The following is a 7,460-nucleotide window of genomic DNA, read 5'->3' as shown; positions in this document are numbered from 1 at the left end:
CGCAGCGAGACGAGCGCTGTTGATTTATATTGCCCACTTAATTACCGTCCGGTAATTGGCGTAAGCTTCTTTTCAGAATAATTTTGGTCCTATTAGACCCCGAGTTTTTGTTTCGCAGGTATTTTATACTTGTCTTGTTACTGCTGTTTATTTTTATTTTCGTTTTTAGCTCGTCTTTTGGCTTTGTATTTAATGTAGATATTTTGTTTTTGGTAGTTAGGTACTAGAACACAATATTATTAGGCTCAACTTTATTGTCTTTTTTTAAATTATAAATGGTGGAATGGATCATTAGACCACGTGGATTATGTATTTAATGTTTATGCATTTGAATCCTATTAATAAGTACTTATATGGTTTTATTGGAGTTAGCTCCACCTACCTCATGACTGACTAGGTCTCATGAAACTTATTATTAATTTCGTTACGTTACATAACTACTTTTGCCTACAGAACAGAAGTTAGTAATCAGCATCTTCTATCCCTTTCTATTACATAACTCGAAACAACTGACAACCGCAATGAGCAAAATGAGTAAATCAAATATTAACCCTTATAATTGCATCAGGCATCAGAGAGTTGTGCGGCGCCAAACATCCAACTATTCCCTCAGAGAGAGCTGCAAATGACAGGTTATACTATTGTTGCTTGAAACGCCTGGGTAATAGTTTAATTTCTTGTATTGTTAATGCTGAACAGTTGGTAGTTAGAGAGTTAAAGGGATCCCTTGGTAGGAGTAAAGTTGTTAATATTTTTTCAACGCAGTTGTTAGTGGAGTGGCTCTTATCACTCCATATTATTTACATGAAATGTATGACGCAGGTTAATACATAAAGTAGTGGAGCACGTAGCGCTGTAAATTATATTCAAGAATTTCCATTGCTTAAAAATATGAGTTATTAACATATATTTTTATTTTTCAGTAGGTAAATAAGTTATATAAATCCGTTTTAAGTTTTAAATTCATTCTATGTTTTAAATAAACTTACTTAATATAAGTTTCGTTTCACAATAATAAGGCTGAGTTGCACCAGTTTATTTTAACTGTGACTATAACAATATCCGGTGCTTTTTGTATGGAGTTTGACATTTCTGACGTTTTTCAAAGTTAAAGTAAGATGGCGCAACTCAGCCTTAGCTTATTATGGTTGTCTAGCTGTCCTTTGACAGAGCTTTTTTAAAGTCAAGCTTATTTTTAAGCCGTCACTCATTCTTATTGACCAAAATGTAACACTCATCTATCTTCTATAAATAAAAATGAATTGATGTTCGTTAGTCTGATTAAAACTCGAGAACGGCTGGGCCGATTGAGCTGATTTTGGTTTTAAAATGTTTGTCGTAGTCCAGGGTAGGTCTAAACGGTGAGAAAATACGCGCGCGATATTGTTTTTCTGTGACAGACAAAATTCCACGCGGGCGAAGCCGCGGGCGGAAAGCTAGTATGGTAATATAATTTTAATTGCTCAGTTGAATTATAAAGTTATATAGTTATAAAGCCGGATTATAAAGTAAAAGTTTTTCATAGCTAACCCACTCTATGGGAGCTTCCATAGTGGCAAAGGGTAACTTTTAACAAGCTAGAGGGATCACGGATTATTCATAGCGCCGTTTGCACCCGCCGTATGTCAGTTGTCTATGATCTTTTGTGTTAGGACATTTTTCTTTCTTTTGGGGACGCTTGTATTCATATTCGGTATGAAGAATGTTAAGGCTTATGTATAAAATGTTTTAAAGAATTTTAGTATTCATTTTGTATAGAATTGGTTTTCAGTTATGTATGAATCAAAATAACCGATGATTTGGCTGGCAGTCATTTTGTTATGAGAACGAAATAGACACTGTCAGATCACCTGAAAGATTTTTATCAACTGAAATTGTCTTTTAGTGATTTGATTGTTTAATATAGTTTTTAAAAATCCAGTAAACAATTTTATAAAAAAATAGGTCAAAATATAGCAGCTAGAGTTGCTGGCCTTTTATTGCAGTTAAAAGTAAAAAGATTTTCTAGCACGTTCCGTAGCAACACGTAACACAAATTACGTTAAAATTTTCGCGATCGTGGTCACATTTTCGCTAACAGGTTTAGTTTATGGGCAGTTAGCAATATATTTTTCTTAAGTCAAGTGGAGCTTTCAGCCCTTTGGTCTTGAATTAGCTGAGTTGCGCCATCTTGACAAAAATTTGTCAAACTCCATACAAGAAGCACTGGTTTTTTTAATAGTTAGTACGGTTAAAGTAAGTTGGTGCAACTCAACCTTAGTGTATTCAACACACAAAATTATAAAGAAACCACCATTAATTTAAGGATGTGAGGTTGTCCCTTTTGTTGGGAATAATTAAACGCGTAAGATAATTTGATTCGCACAAAGGGCAAGTAAAGTATTCACAAACATTACTATGAGGTCTCACAGTGCGCGTGTACACACAGGGTAACACACGAACCAATCCAGAGCTCTATTCAACGCTGTGCGTTAGATTTGCTGCTTCACTTAAGCAAGCATCGTTTGTGACATAGCACATCTTTCCAAAGATGTGCTATGCGTTGTGTAATGCTAGGATTCTTTGATATTAAAAGATAAAAAATTAACATAAGCACTTAAGTGTTTCAAATACTGTTGAAGCTACATAAAGTTATAAGTTTAAACACGTTTTTTGCCAAGCATTTGTATAAGGTATGGATTTGGGTATAATGTTGCTTTTAAAACATTACCAATGCCAGGAGAAGAATAAGCTTTTTTGAATCTTTTTAAGTAGGTAATACAATCATTTTCATTTTCATTTTCATTATTGGCACACTACAGACTCTCACTTATCGCCCAATTAGCTCGGACATCTTTAGTGGAACCAAGTTGAACTGTTGCCTAAGCCGCTTTTGGTTCTACGTCTAGTTTTAGTAGTCGTTACATGAGCTCTGTTAAACGCCAATGGCAGCCCTCAAAGTCTTGTAACATTGTTACAGCTCTCGCGTACAGTAACAGGTAATTTTAGAGCACCACTTGTTTCCGTGTTTTTGCTCGCGTAGTGTCGTGTTTTAAAAAAATATTTCTCTATAATTTTTTTAACTAATGTATGTCCAATAGTATAAAATCGATTTTCTCGAATTGACTTAAAGAAAACCCTTTCTTAGCGGAACCTATGTGTTCTGAGTTTCAGCTTACTAGAATTAATTTTAGCTGAATTCCAGGTCGTCAGTCCATCGCTCGCTGTCTTGTGTCGCAGGGATCTTAAATGGAAATCGTTCACTTCACCCATCATCGATTCTGAAAAAGATATAAAAGAATAGTTAATAAAATCTTAAATCCAGGTTTCAGGCTAGCTGACAGCCTAAATCATCTTAAATAGTAACAGTTGACCTTCCTCATATCCGTACCTTAAAATTATTAACTCGTTAAAAATTATGACCTTTACCTGAAATTAATTCTCCCCTTTATCTAGATCGCCCTGTATAAAATTCACTATCTACCGACAGGCTTCCATTTACCGTTATGAGTGATATAGTGGCTATTCCGTTTTATACCTTATGGTTATGATAATAGAACCGGACGATAACGTTCTTTAGTGTCGTGCTTTCAATGTTGCTTGATATTAGAATCTGATAGATTGGGCAGGTAACCACTTGCATCAGAAGCTGAAAGGAAATTTAAACAATGTTAGGTACTTAGTATAATTACCTACTGTCCTTAGAATTTACGGGTTCAAAACTCATAAAGGTCTAGCTTTTAGCTATTATGTATTCTTTTAGTATTATCTAAATTATGAATATTAATTGTTAACATTTTTGTGAGTTAGATCAAAGTTTAGTTAAATTGTGTATTTTAACCTAAATCTTGCACCTTGCAGGTCCCTAAATATCTTTCACAAACACAAAATCAGGGTCACAATCCAGCTCGCTAACGGGGAATGTGATAAATAGTGCAGATAAGTCGCAACTTGACTCGGACAAATGCAGCCAGTTAGCGACGAGCGCTCTGGTTTGTTGTTAATAGATGTGCATTTTTTGGTGCCAAAAGTTACGTTCCAATAAAGATACTTCTCAGCTGCTTTTGAGTTGCGACTTGTTATTAATTTGATCTGAAATTAAAGAAATACAGGGCAGTGATAGTCCACTCGGACAAATGCAGCCAGTTAGCGACGCGCGCTCTGGTTTGTTAGTAATAAGTAGATGTTCATTTTTTGGTGCTAAAAGTTACGTTCCAGCAGAAATACTTTTCAGCTGTTTTTGAGTTGCGACTTGTGATTTCCACTTATTAATTTTAACTGGAATTAAAAAATACAGGGCAGTGATGATCGACTCGGACAAATGCAGCCAGTTAGCGACGCGCGCTCTGGTTTGTTGGTAATAGATGTGCATTTTTTGGTGCCAAAAGTTACGTTCCAGCAGAGATACTTTTCAGCTGTTTTTGGGTTGCGACTTGTGATTTCCATTTATTAATTTTAACTGGAATTAAAGAAATACAGCACAGTGATACGAGAAATACAGCCAGTTAGCGACGTGGTATTTTTGGTGCCAAAAGTTACCTTCCAGCAGAAATACTTTTCAGCTACTTGCGATTTGCGACTTGTTACTAATTTGAACTAGAATTTAAGAAACTTGGAGCATGATAACTAAATTTAAGCGCTCTACGAATAATTTATCCAATAGCTGACTGCTTAAAAATGATAGATTTCAATGCTGGGTTTACGTAAAATGCGAGGAGAGATTTGGGTCCTTCACTTTTTTTTTTAAATAAAACATTTCCATAAAGGTAGTAATAAAAAATAGAAGAAGCATACGTACTATTTTATTGGAGAAGGTAGGTATTCTAATTAAAAAATATCACTTAACAATCTATGTGAGTATGTATGAGTAAATTCAAGGCTTAATTAATCGTATAGTGCAACATAATAGTTTAAAATATTATTTAATCGTATAGTATTTTTACACAGTGTTCTCTTGTTACTTGGAATTAAGAACTAGTAATTAGTAAAATAATCGCATCACAATCCCATAAATTCCATCAAAGTATACGTCTTTACCCACCGTGTATCCATTATCTGTTTCATAATTGTACTCGCTCGCATTAGCCGCCATTTGTATTAATTCTATTGAATGATTAATAGATTACGATATGGCATTCCCAAATCTGGAATGCTCCGCTAGTTTCCCACAATCGCTCTTGATAATATCGGATGATGCGGCAATAGCTCCGTAATACATTAATCCTGGATATTTGATTTGATTTGATTGCTAAGAGGTAGGACTTATTGTCGTTTGAATTGTAACAGTTTATTTTTATTTTTTTTATTATGTATTATTTTGGTTTAAATTGTATACCTTTTGTTATCATTTATTTCTTTAGTGTCGACACCGCCTTCCCCTTCATATTTGTTTCAAGTAACTGTCCTCACCATAGGTTGTCTGGAAGAGATCGCTTCATAGCGATAAGACCGCCTAATTGTACCTTGTGTGTTCCTTTTCTTTCTGTTATGTTATTTGTTTGGTGTGCAATAAAGTGTATTTATTATTATTATTTTTATGAGTTTTATTAATCCTCGAAGATAATTTCTTCGGTACTGACGACTGACTTATTTATTTATTATTCATTATTGAGCAATTACATAGTTGTGATAAGTGCTCCAAATAGGCTACGAAGTATAACACGAATTTTTCTTAAAGGGGTGCTAAAGGTGGTGTTAGCAAAGTTATTTTTACAGGTTTTCAGTCACCGTAAAATCGTGAATTCCGTCAGATTATAATCTGACGTAGTAATCTACAATATCTGTTAGTTTACAATTTCACGCGTTACTATCCGACTTCTTGTCACCTGTCATTCGCTTTACAGTCTGGAGGGTCTCCGTGTTGTTCGATTATATTTCTTAACCTTTTGGGAAATTGTAAAATAAATACGGTCTGTGACGTACATAAATATTACATTCAATTAAAGACAGCCAAGGTCAACAAGGTTAACCTACTATTGAAATTTTCAATTAATTAAGGCTTTTTCGTCTTTCATAAGTGTTTTATGAAATGTACACAGTCGCCATGACATCAGATTATATATTTTGTTGAAGTAACACTTACTAAAGCTACATAACATTCCACATTGGTTGGCGTGATGTACGATGCTTTTATAAAAAATCCGTCCGTGCCGCACTCTGTGGAAATTCAACCTTCACCATCACGAGTTAGCTATCGCCCCCTCTTTGGCACATGGTTTATCGCAAACAGTATCTCCGACAAAAACAGCGGATCAAGACTATTACAAAAGTTGCCACATAATACAAGAGCATTTATTCAAACAGATATAACTTTCAATTTGAACGGGAAAAACTTATCTCCATTCGGAACACGCGCGAAGCCACTTAACTCACAAAAGAGCGATCTCCATAACAGTTAGTGTTTTTAAAGCTGGCGCTACACTTGTTACAGTGTTCACTGTTCATCTTCAAACCTAGCTACACATTATTTAAATTTTAGCTAGCTACTAGTTTTCGCCTACAGCTTCAATCACGTGAATTATGGTCTGTCAAATACCCAGACAAAAACAATACTATGTTTTTCCTAAAGGTTTAAAATACCCGTAACCTGTAAAAGTAACGGTAATTTTATAACGTAATTTTCAATATTTTTTTTTTAATATTTTGTGTCATTGCCTTGCCACTAAATTGTCACAATAAAATTGTTATACAGTAGGTAGCTAACGTAGTACCAAATTTTGATACAAGTCGCAAAGCCCTCAATTATGAATTTGAATTTGTAATGTTACTTGTACATGTACAACCACATCGCGATTGCTATAACATAAAACACACATCATTAAACTTTTACAGAACAATTCAACTTGCATATCAAGTGTTACATGGCCCCAATCGCTGCATAATGGATGCTCAGCTTAAGCCATGAATACTTGATGCTGAGGTCTGCAAGGCCGCTAACATCTCACTTAGGGTCGTTAAGTGTTTTCGAAGTCGCCATTAGTGTGAAATATGAATTAATGGCGGGCGACGCTGCGGCGTCATCGGTACACGGCAAGGTGTCTGAGGATAGCGCCGGCTGTGGAGTAGCTTTATTTTAGTTCAAACGCACATTAGACTATAAGTATTTTAGTAGCAAATATCGACTATCACAACATAATTACGTTACCAAGATGTGTTCGGCTGTGCATTATCTGTAACTTCACTTGCTATTTCAAAACAGTATTGTCGTCTTAAAGAACACAAAAAATAATTAAAATTTTTTCATCTTGAACCATGGCGTATGCACTTGTGTTACTCTAAAGAAACACTAAACAGTGAGAAAATAAGCAATACACATAAAGAATCATATAAGCACACCATAAGTCTTTAGCCTGTAACCTAATTTCTGTATTAAGTTTTGCTTCTATCTGAAATAGCTTCAAAATAAATTAATACATACTAGTAGGTGCGACTCCATGACTTTCCATTTACAAACGCGCATAACCAAGTAAGCCGACGGGTGG

This window comes from Ostrinia furnacalis, unplaced genomic scaffold, assembly GCF_004193835.3.
Source record: "Ostrinia furnacalis isolate ACB-3 unplaced genomic scaffold, ASM419383v2 OfSCF1700, whole genome shotgun sequence".
Classification (NCBI taxonomy): Eukaryota; Metazoa; Arthropoda; class Insecta; order Lepidoptera; family Crambidae; genus Ostrinia; species Ostrinia furnacalis.
This window is presented reverse-complemented; position numbering follows the sequence as displayed.